A 12,275-nucleotide genomic window follows, 5' to 3' on the forward strand; every position below is an offset into this window, starting at 1 on the left:
TGGACGTAGCGAGGTTCGGTTCAGTGCCGTGAAGCAAGGTGACTTTGCAATTTGTCGTGATCTGCCGACCGTTTGTGAGGTGAGGTGGAGTGTCAATTCGTTTAATCTGTCTCGGAATGCGCATCCCAGTAGTCAGTCTATCGGTGTTCTCTTTGAACCGTGCAAACGTGCTTAGCAGGTTTGAGCTTCAAGCCAAGGAGTATAAATTCGCATTTTTTAAAATTATTTTTGAGAATGGTTTTCAGAAACTTATGATCTATGTTTTAAGAACAAGTTTCTCAGTTTTCCTTTAGATGTGAATGTGCAGATTTTCTTTATCTTATCAACTAGATTCTATGGATGTATGCTTTGATACCTGCCAAGAGAAGTAGCGTAATATTGTGTACCGCGCGAGAGCGATCCTCATTGTTAGCGCTGAGCGAGAGAGATCGTAACGACCTTTCCCAGGAGGTTAGGGTTTGACTCTAGCATCTTGTTTTATCCGCATTACGCCGCAAATCGCTCTCATAACTTTTGACGCTTTGCTCTGACAAACTTTAAGCAAATTTTGGTGAATCTTCGGTAAGGACACCTCAACTAGTGCAGAAATTAAACGTGTCTTCAGTCCACGAGGAGTTGAAAGTGATTGGGATCTTTGTCGTGCAGCACAAACAATTGGAATCTTTCTCGCGTGGCAAAAATTTTTTCATCCTTCTTCTCTTAGGCGGGGTTGGCTTGTCTCTAACTCTTCACTCTCATCCTTCAATCGACATTTTATCAATATTAATTGACGTTTGTGCTTATTAAGAGAATTTCGTTAGGAAGCATAGCAGATTTGTCAAGACGAAAGTGCTAATTATGTTACTAAAACACTGAAAAATCAAACGTGGTCTAGACCGCACCAACTGGTGTGGTCAAATGGATGCCATTTTGACCACACCACCTGGTGTGGTCTAGACCACGTTTGGTGCGTTTGGTGTGGTCTAGACCACGTTTGGTGCGTTTGGTGTGGTCTAGACCACACCAAACGTGGCCAAACGTGGTCTGGACCGCACCATACGTCGTCAAACGTGGTCTAGACCACACCAACTGATGTGGTCAAAATGGCATCCATCTGACCACACCAGTGGTGCGGTCTGGACCACGTTTGGTTTTTCAGTGAACAAACAAAAATGTTAATACGCTCATTAATGCGCACAAACGTGAATATGCTATTTAACAAAAAATCAGTAGGAGTCTGAGAGTGTTTCGGGTGTATACTTGTTTGTCACACTACTCTCTCAGTGCACTCCTTTAGATGTGCCTTAAGCGCACAGTGGATTTTACCGTGCACAGCAGCACTTCGGAATTGAGTGTCTACTGAACTTAATGCTTCAGTGAACGCTTTTCGTCGCGAGAGGCTAGACACTGCTGCACTGGTGTCTATGTAAGTTTTGCACCCGCACCCAGTAAGCTCAGAAACTTTAAAAGCACTAATTTTCAAATTTTGATAGGATTCTGCATTGGTCTTGTGGTAAGCGTTAAGTAAGCATTGAAAAGGTTAGGCACGAATATCTATGAGAATTATAAGGAAAGGGGGTGACGCCTCACAGCGCTGATGATGATGATGATGATGATGATGATGGTGATGGTGATGATGATGATGATGATGATGATGATGATGATGATGATGATGATGATGATGATGATGATGATGGTGATGATGATGATGATGATGATGATGATGATGATGATGATGATGATGATGATGATGATGATGATGATGATGATGAAGTTTGTTTCGGGTTGGGACCTGTTTGTGTTAAGGATAGGTTCTTTCAGCGACTAATCGTACATAGGTTATTGACCTAATACAAACGAAATTCAACACTTATTATGACTGCACATTTTTTTTTGTAAATTAGGCCGTGGTGGACTTGAGTGTGCGCACCCGTGTGTTTTAGATTAACCATAGTCACATTGTGTCATAATCACAATATGTGTGTATAAGTGGATCAATAAAAAACGTTCTGTGACCAATACAAGTGTAAAATGCGCACCTCATGAGGGTTTCCTTGTACTCTAGAAACTGAAGAGAGTGCATAGCATGCTCCTCCTAGGAGTCAACCACAAAGCACACTTTTCCCAAGAGCATGCTTGCAAGCACACTCTTCCCAGGAGCATGCTTGCAAGCACACTCTTCCCAGGAGCATGCTCGCAAGCACTCTCCTTGCTTGCAAGCATGCTCCTAGGAAGAGCGTGCTTGCCAAGCATGCTCCTGGGAAGAGTGTGCTTGCCAAGCATGCTCCTGGGAAAAGTGTGCTTGCAAGCATGCTCTTGGTAAGAGTGTGCTTTGTGGTTGACTCCTAGGAGGAGCATGCCATGCACTCTCTTCAGTTTCTAGAGTAGTGAAAGACTTAATTCTAGCTTGCGTGGCACAAAACCGCGTGACCACGGTCATGTCCGTCGAAACAGGTCTGCACTGCCAAAGTGCACTCTAAATATGTCTTACAGTAAGAGGCACCACCAACAGTTCAAAATAAGGATTTTCTCCTTCAAACCAAAGAAATTTTGCAAAACATCTATACAAGTTGTGCAGTGCCTTGCAGAGATAAGTTAAAAAGTCAGGTGCACGACCAAAGTACAAAGACAATCTTCACCGTAATGTGGCGAATCTCCACCAGAAGATTTTAAAAGTGTGGAAGGAAGACCCGAGACGCCCCTCGAGAACAGAGGACGAGGGGACATGACAACACGACCAAGGCATGCCAGGCCTGCCAGGGCCAAGGCCGCCAGGGCCAAGGCCGCCAGGGCCAAGGCCGCCAGGGCCAAGGCCGCCAGGGCCAAGGCCGCCAGGGCCAAGGCCGCCAGGGCCAAGGCCGCCAGGGCCAAGGCCGCCAGGGCCAAGGCCGCCAGGGCCAAGGCCGCCAGGGCCAAGGCCGCCAGGGCCAAGGCCGCCAGGGCCAAGGCCGCCAGGGCCAAGGCCGCCAGGGCCAAGGCCGCCAGGGCCAAGGCCGCCAGGGCCAAGGCCGCCAGGGCCAAGGCCGCCAGGGCCAAGGCCGCCAGGGCCAAGGCCGCCAGGGCCAAGGCCGCCAGGGCCAAGGCCGCCAGGGCCAAGGCCGCCAGGGCCAAGGCCGCCAGGGCCAAGGCCGCCAGGGCCAAGGCCGCCAGGGCCAAGGCCGCCAGGGCCAAGGCCGCCAGGGCCAAGGCCGCCAGGGCCAAGGCCGCCAGGGCCAAGGCCGCCAGGGCCAAGGCCGCCAGGGCCAAGGCCGCCAGGGCCAAGGCCGCCAGGGCCCTCCGATCGCTTTCCCATTCTGTTCGGGCCGAGCCATGCCGGAATATCAAAGTGGCCTTCTTTGACGTCGGGGACATCGCGCTAGCCCATGCAGATCGACCGGGGCACGGCAGGGCACGGCAGGGCACGGCAGGGCACGGCACGGCAAGGCACGGCAGGGCACGGCTTCCATATTATTCCATTCATGCATGATTAGGCCGCCCGTTTGCTATCACAAGCGAAGAATCACCATCCATTCTGAATTCGAAACGAGTTGAGGCGAGCTGGAGCAGGGCAGGGGGGGGGGGGGGGGTGTCAAGTCCATTTACCGCCTCAACGTCCAAGAGTAGAGGTGAGGAAGAACAGGAACCTGCAGGCAGGCGCGCGGGCGCGCACGCACACACACACACACACACACACAGTCTCAGGCAGTCCATGCCTCATACCAACAAACCAACCATTAGCATAAAGACCGCGGCAGTGTAAGCGTTTATAAGACGGGAAGAGCTCATAAAACTTTCATCACGGTGGGCCGACCGAGAGGACGACGCGTCCTCGAAGTGTGTAGCCACTCGGTCGGTACCCGTGCGAGCTGGAGCACGCTGCAGGAGGTTGATTCCGAGAGTCGTTTTCGTCGCTCTGTCTCTCTCGCACCCATGAGAGACGCCCCATGCATGCGAGGGAGACAGAGCGACGGAAAAGACTCCCGAAATCAGTCTGCCAGGTGGAAGCAACCGCAGGCCGGCCGGCGGGGAGTGGCGGACTCAACAACACCATCGTCGATCCGTCTCTCTTGCACTCACCGGCCCGTGTGCGAAAGACAGAGCAGCAGAAGAGGCAGAGCGACGACGCGGCGCGGGATCGCTGTGTAAAGGTAAGTACACAAACACGCGGCAAGCAGGCGGCCGTGTCGCTAATTAGCCCAGAGAGCGGCCAAGAATCTCACGCGGCTTCTCACATCCTAACAGCAAGGCGGAAGATTGTGCGTGTGTGTGTGTGTGTGTGTGTGAGAGAGAGAGAGAGAGAGAGAGAGAGAGAGAGAGCGAGAGAGAGAGAGAGAGAGAGAGAGAGAGAGAGAGAGAGAGAGAGAGAGAGAGAGAGAATGTACAATTTTGTACGAGACATCACAGTTTTTTGTGCACACGAAATTTTAGCACAATTTTCGCACGAAAAACTGCACAGTTTTGTCATGTTTGTACAAAATTGTACAAAATTTTGTACGAATTTGTATGAATAGTTCGTGTGCACAAAAGAGAACTTTGATGTCTCGTACTCGTACAAAATTTGTACAAAAACATTTAGTGTGGAGTGTGGCAGAGCATGGCTGCACCCCACCACGCTCCAGCCGCTCCAGACGAGCGTGCGCGGCGCCGCCCCATCTGGCGCGACTACAGGTGCTGGCCCGGCGGACGCAACGAACGTAACGAGCGCAAATCCGACGCGGAGCTCGGCTTATGAGAATGAGCTTATCTCTGGGACGGCGCGCGCGGCGCTCGGCTCGGCCAAGCACCGACACAAAACCGTCATTAGCTCGTGAAAAATGCGTCGCCGGCCTCGCCCCGCCACGCCCCGCCCCGCCTCGCCCCGCCACGCCCCGCCCCGCCCCGCCCCGCCCCGCCTCGCCCCGCCCCGCCTCGCCCCGCCACGCCCCGCCCCGCCCCGCCCCGCCCCGCCTCGCCCCGCCCCGCCCCGCCCCGCCCTGCCACGACTCGCCCCCGCGCGGACGGGTTTACCTGCTGCACGCGGCGCCATCACCACCAGAGAAAGGGGAAAGGGGCGGGACGAAGCGGGGATGGGGAGCGGGAAAAGGGGGGGGGAGGGGAGGGGAGGGGCAGGGTTATGAACGAGGACAGCGGAGAGCGGGCCGCGCGTACCCACGCGCCACGCCGAGGCAGTGGCCCGCCAAGGGGGCCGAGGGGGTGCGAGGGACGAAAAATAGGAAAATGGAAAAGTCGAGAACACGCGGCCGCGGCGGCGGCTCTCCGGTGCTCCGCGGGACCCGCGCAGCCCTGCTGCCTGTGGCACGGCCAGCGGGCGAAAAATGCGTTTTTGTTTCAAGAACTGGCAAAAGGCAGCACTCCTTTCCGGGACGACGATAACTCCTGGCGCGGCTATCAGCACGCGCAACTTTGGGCGGAGAAATAACACACACACACACACACACACACACACAAAAGGAGGCGCGTCCATAAACGTGAAATATATCACCATAAATAAGGGCTACGGGGGCCGCGGGGGCCGGAGAGGGCCCGCGGGGGCGTGGGGCTCCTTATTACAGATAAATAAAGGAGCATCGACGTGTTGTCATTGGTCGGACGCGTTGTGTGCGCACCGCAGGCCCAGTGTGCCCAGCGTGCCCACACTGGCCGGGCCGCCGGCCGCTCGGCCACGCCCGCATGCCCGTCGACAATGCCCGCTCGCTACCGACCCCGCGGATCCGACCGTCTGATTCCGAGAGTCGTTTTCGTCGCTCTGTCTCTTTCGCACCTATACGGGACGCTCCATGAGTGCGAGAGAGACAGAGCGACGAAAACGACTCTCGGAATGAGTGAGTCGGTCCGCTGCCCAACGCGCCGCTAGCCGCCACTTGCTTTTCCGCGGCGGACACGCGACATCGGGACATCCTCTCCGCCGGGACCGTCCAGGAAAAGGCGGAGTCTGCGGGCTGTCGCGCTGTCTCTCTCGCACTCACTTCACACAGCGTCCGGTGCGAGCGCAAGCGCGACAGACTGACGAGAGCAGGGCTCAACGCGCGCTGGTGTCAAACCCACTTCGACGCGCACCAAATCAGGCAAACCACCTCGAGGGGGGAACAGCTTCCCACATTCGCTGTACAAAATTTGACCACATTCCACATTCAGTGGCAAAAACGCCGGTAGGTAGGCAACATGTGAGGCAAAAACGCCAGAAATCTTGCGCATTCTTGCACATTCACACAATCATTGTACACAAAATTTTACAGTGGGTCACCCCTCGAACCACCTACATGTCCAGCACTGTCAAACCAAGTGTAAAGAAATCCTCACATGCTGGTGCGGAGTAATTTTACACACTTGGACATGTGGAGTTCGCAGTTTCCGCCCTTCAAGTGTGGAGTAGCTCATAGAGTCCCTCTCCCTTGGAAAGGTGCAAACGTAAAGAGATCCACACTTGAAAGTGTGGAGACCGCAAACCCTGCACTTCCAACAGCGAAAGACGCTGCAAATTCCGGACCTCGGCATTTCAAGTGTCTAGTTCTCGGCACTCGGTTTCACAGTGAAGTAGCCGCCCAGCCCGCCGTTCGTGTTTGCCGTCTGCCCGGCCACTGCTGTCTGCCTCCCTCCCCACCTTCCCGGCTAAGTGGCTCCGGCGCCGCCGAGCTCGGCAGCGCCAGCAGGGCCTTACTGCCTCCGTGTTTCACTCCGCGCGTCGGGGCGGCCACGCCCGGTGCCGGACCGGCCACCACACCCCGCCCCGCCCCGCCCCGCCCCGCCCCGCCCCGCCCCGCCCCGGCTGCATCGGGACTCTATAAACGGAACAGAAGTCGTCCTGTTAATAATGATGATTCATGTCCCTGCTGCTCCGTCCGCCCCGCCCGCTTCGGAATGCCGTGTGCAGACCGCGGACCGGTCGGTCGCCCGGCGTGGATCCAAAGAGGAGAGGGGGGCATTCTACCCCCCTCCCCCTCCCACCTCTTCTGGTCCTTAGGTAGCCGCCTGGAATATATGCAAACTGGCACTGTAAACAGGCGCAAAAAGTGCAACTTCACCCTTCCCTCCCTGAGGCCGACCCTGGACCCGCCACCGCCGGTCGTCCGCCAGCACACTGCACACGAGCCCCTCTGCTAGGGTAGGCAACCCGCGGGATTAATTTCCCAGAAGCTCTCCCATCTCTCCGGCGAGGCCCCCCCCACCCCTAGACCGCCTCCGCTCCTAATCCACCGGCTCCCTCGACACACGCCAGTAATTATACAACGGCGCACTTTGGGGTATTTGTCCAGCCCTCCCTCTCGTCTATTTTACTTTCTTTTTTGCTCCCCTCTTTTATCTCTTACTTCTGTACCTTTTGCTGGAGAGAACCTCTCTCTCGCTCCTCCTCCCTTCCACTCTCTCCCCATCTCCCATCTCTCTCTCTCTCTCTCTCTCTCTCTCTCTCTCTCTCTCTCTCTCTCTCTCTCTCTCTCTCTCTCTCTCTCTCTCTCTCTCTCTCTCGCTTTCCCTCTCTCTCTCCGCGAGACTCGTTTTTTACGCGCGTCTCCTCGGGTAAACGACTGCATAAAGAAGCGCACACTGCGAGGGGCCATAACGCATCGCAATGCAAACGACAATGTTGGGGCGCTTACAGTGGCGACGCGACGCCGCCGCCGCCTTTCCTGCAGCAGTCAATCCCAGACGGCGAAGCCAGTCGCCGAAAGATGCAGCGCGTGCACTGTGAAATCAAGTGTGGAGAAGTCGACACGGAATGCAGTCTCCGCTCTCGGAAGTGCAGAGTACGTCCACGTCCACACTTCAAGCAAGTGTGGAGCTCTCCACGTTCGCACCATGCCAAGAGCCCTATCTCTAGCTCGTAGCTATACTCCACACTTGCAGTGTGGCGACTATAAACCAGCACACGTCCAAGTGTCTGGAATCACTCCGCACCAGGAAGTGTGGAGTTCTTCACAATATGCGGTTGTCGGGTCGGAGCGCCCGGCAAGCAGGCAACCCCCCCGCACGCATGCGGCCTGGCGGCCTACCCACGTTACCATTACCATTACGGGCTAGGCCACAACTGGTCGACTGCCGTTTCGGGTCCGCGCCCGCGGGAAGTCTGCAGCGCGCCGCGAGCGGTGATCTCCGCGACGGCGACCAGCCGCGCGACTACACTGAAAAACCAAACGTGGTCTAGACGAAGGGGGAACAGCTTCCCACATTCGTTGTACAAAATTTGACCACATTCCATTCAGGTGGCCAAAACGCCTTAAAGTAGGCAATATGTGGGGCAGAAACGCCAGAAATCTTGCACATTCTTGCACATTCACACAATCATTGTACACATAATTTTACAGTGGGTCACCCCTCGGGTCTAGACCACACCAACTGGTGCGGTCAAAATGGCACCCATTTGACCGCACCAGTGGTGTGGTCTAGACCACGTTGCACGTTTGGTTTTTCAGTGTGGGCGTGGCGGTCGACGGCGGCGGCGTCAAGAACACGGCCTTCGGGGGGCCGAGGCGGCGGAGTCAAGTCGGGCAGACTGAATCCGAGAGTCGCTTTCTGTCTCTCTCGCACCTAAACGGGACGCCCCACGAGTGCGAGAGAGACAGAGCGACGAAAACGACTCTCGGAATCAGTCTGCTGCGACAATGACGAGGCGGGCGGTGCGGCGGCGACACGCTGTAGTCCTTCATTACGCCACCGCGGCCCCGACGGGGCGTCGTCGCGCCTCGAGGGGCTCTAATGATTACCGCGCGCAAGTTCATCCCGAGTCCACAGACGCGGGGCAGTGCAGCAGCTGTCAGGTTGCAAAGGTGGCGCGCTGCGCAACCGGAGCTGAATGGTGCCTTGTTTCTTAGCACCTCAGCCGTCAAGTTTCACACTTATTGTCTCTAGAACTTTGGATACCAGCACGACAGTCAGTACCCGTGGAGGTCTTCCGAGAAAGCATTGCACAGCGTAGCGGCGGATGGAGGATCCAAAGACGGCTTGAAGGAGGGCAAAGTAGCACCATTGGTATAAATCTTGTCGGAACGTCAGAAACCTGTCAGAAAACCTGATGAAAGTTCGCGCACCTCTGAAAACTGAAAACTTATTGTGACATTCTGTAGAACTCAGGTGATCAATTTTAGAACAAGTTTCCAGAATTTTGGCTTTCAGAGGTGCGCGAATTTTCATCAGGTTTTCAGGCAGGTTCCTGATATTCTGACAAAATATACACGAGTATTGCCAGGGGCGGAGGCAAAGTATTGCTTTTTCGAACGTGGGTCTCCGGCGTCCAGGATTGGCCATCGAAAGACGAGAAGACGCGGAAGTAATCTCCGCTCTCGCACTCTGGCGCCAAAGGACGAGGGAAGGAACGGTACCGTCACGGTTTCGTCTTTCATTCCAGTCCGGTCCGTTCGAGCACCGAGGAGATCAAAGCTTCGCCCGGAGTTGTGTCCGCCTCAAAGCTGCCTCCCGGCCCACGGCCCCTGTCGCCAACTTCCCCACGCCGGACACGGCGGGCCGGGCCGGGCAGGGCCAGGCTGGGCCGCGGACCGCGGCGCGGAGGGTCCAGTTGCTTCCGTGCACTCTGCCCGCTGGATAATAAAGGGCGCCTGCAGACTGACTCCGAGAGTCGCTTTCGTCGCTCTGTCTCTCTCGCACCTGGACGGGGCACCCCGTGAGTGCGAGAGAGACAGAGCGACGACTCTCGGAAACGCGGCCCGCGGCGTGGCGCGGCGTGGCGGGACAACGCCGGCCCGGCGAAAGGGTTCCGGTGCGCCATTCAGCGCGTGCGCTGACGCGAGGAAAATACACGGCGGCAGCGCGCCACCACACTGTGTGCGCGGCCCTGCCGGCAGACCGCGTCCGAGAGTCGTCGCTGCGTCTCCCTCGCACCCAAACGCGGCGTCGCACCAGTGCAAGGGAGACAACGCGACGAAAACGACTCTCGGAAACAGTCTCTGCCAGAGCACCGCGGAAGTGGAACGCACGGAAAACGTTCTCAAAACGCGGGGCTGGCTGGAATCCAATCAGTTTTGCGATTCGAAAACCCGCTTCTCTTTTTCGATTTGGCAGTGCGGCGGCGCTCCGGCCGCGATGTGCGAGTCGCGGCCTTCCCGCTTTCGGCAGCAAAGCGCGACGGCCGCGCGCGCCACTGTACGATAAATCTCAATTCGGAGGCGTTAATCGGCTAGCGCCAAATCCGGTCGGCCCAATGACAGAGAGAGAGAGAGAGAGAGAGAGAGAGAGAGAGAGAGAGAGAGAGAGAGAGAGAGAGAGAGAGAGAGAGAGAGAGAGAGAGAGAAGAGAGAGATGCGTGATGTCCCTCCCCCTCCCCGTTCGCCCCGCATGCGGCCGCAGCCAATGTATTAACAAGTGACACCGCCATGGCCATGCCCATCGCCATGCCCAGCACCAGGCCAGCCGCCCTCATCCGATATCAGAGGGGCTAGAGAGACCAAATGAGCGGACACTGCTGTCGGCGGCTGTAGGCATGTGTTGCGAGCCGAAGCATTTTTCGGCTTCCGAAGATACCCGAACTCGTCGCCGAACGCTCGTTGAAACCTCTGTTTCCGGATCGACACCCGCCTTTTTCGGAAGCAGGCCAACAGGGACCCCCGCCTCACCCCTCGCCCGGCATCTGTCACAAACCCTCTCGACAGGTGCTGCCCTCTAGCGGCTGTCGTTCGGCTCCGAGCGACCCGTCGGCCGCCCTTCGGGTCGCTTCGGCGTCCGAGCCTGGCGAGCTTTGCCGTGTCCGCCCGCCCGGCTCGGCACGAAACGGAGCCGAACGAGCCGAAGCTCGCACCTTCGTTTGTTTCCGGACAAACGGGCAGCCAAGTCCGCTCGTTTGGTCTCTCTAAGAGGGGCTCACCGCCGCCAACGGCCACAATCGGGCAGGAGATGAGGGAGAGTGGGGAGGGGGAAGGGGGAAGCTGTTGAGTCGAGCAACCCCCTTCCCCGCCGCCGACGACGACGGGGTGACAACCCCCTCCCCCCACCCACCCCAATGACAAGTGCGTCGTAAAAATAGACGCGAAAACTTCCAATCTCCGGGCAAAAGGACAGCGCGCGGCACGCGCTTGGCATAGCATCCAGCCAGCCAAGCCCCTGCCCCGCCCAGGACCCTGTGCTGCTGATGCTGCTTGCACGCTGAACACACACACAGACACAGACACACACACAGAGAGAGAGAGAGAGAGAGAGAGAGAGGATGCGGTCCGTACTGGCTGATGGTCGTGGTCTTCCCTAACAAACGGCGCGCGGGCGCTTGTCTTGGCCGCGAACGGTGCAGCCGAGGCAGGGATGAGGGAGCCACTGCGTTCTTAGCAGACACGACCGTCGTTGTTGTGCGGCCAGGAAATATGGAAGACGAGAGAGAAAGAGGGAGAAAACTGCGCGGCGGCGTGGCGGTCTGGCCGGCCGGACAGATATCCCACGCAGCTGTAAATAATAAGAGCTCTTATTCGCAGGACGGGCAAAAGGCAGTCCCGATCGGAACGTGACTGCGCCCAAGGCTGTCGCCAACAGCGCCGCCGAGTCCCCCCGCCTCTTTCCTCTTTCACCGCGTACGACCCATTGTGCATGGCGGGGCGTGGCGGGGCGGGGTGGGGTGGGGTGGGGCGGGGTGGGGGGGGGTGGGGCGGGGCGGGGTGGGGCGGGGCGGCGGGGCGGGTGAAAAACGCCGAGGCAAAGCAATGCCGAGCTGCAAAGCGACTCAACGACGCATCCGACGCGTGCGTGTCGCGTCGTGTCTCCCAGTGAACAGGACTCTCGTCGCTCTGTCTCTCTCGCACCCACTAGGGGCGTCGCGGTGGACCGGAGTGGTGCGAGAGAGACAGAGCTCTGTTCAGTCCACGGGGCCCTGCAGGACAGCGCGGCGGCGCCGCACGCCTCGGAATGCATCCCGCCGCCTTTTGACGACGCCGTCGACACCGAAACCGGGTCGCCGATGAGGCTTTGCTTTTTCCAGTGGGGCGTGCAGGCGCTTCGCGGCGACGTCCAAATTCCAGGCTGTCGGCTGGTCCGGGACGTCCAGGACGACACAGTGCCTGCCAGCTCGGCCAGTGCGCCTGGCTGCCTGCCTGCCTGCCCGCGGCCTGTGACCGTTCCGTTTCACGGGCCGCCGCTTCGCCAAGGCCTTGCACCGCTACAGTGCCCCGGACGGCCCCCGCCACGCCACGCCCTGCCACGCCCCGCCACGCCCCGCCACGCCCCCCGCGGGGCCCGCCGGCCGCATCCTGCAGGCTGATTCCAAACAGGACTCCGTCCCTCTCGCTCCCGCTCGGATCGGAACGTCTCGCGAGAGCGAGAGAGACGCAAACTGCCTTCAGAAGCAGCCCTCTGCCACCCCATCTCTCTTTCTCTCTCTCTCTCTCTCT

This window comes from Thrips palmi, unplaced genomic scaffold (genome assembly GCF_012932325.1).
Source record: "Thrips palmi isolate BJ-2018 unplaced genomic scaffold, TpBJ-2018v1 HiC_scaffold_5, whole genome shotgun sequence".
NCBI lineage: Eukaryota > Metazoa > Arthropoda > Insecta > Thysanoptera > Thripidae > Thrips > Thrips palmi.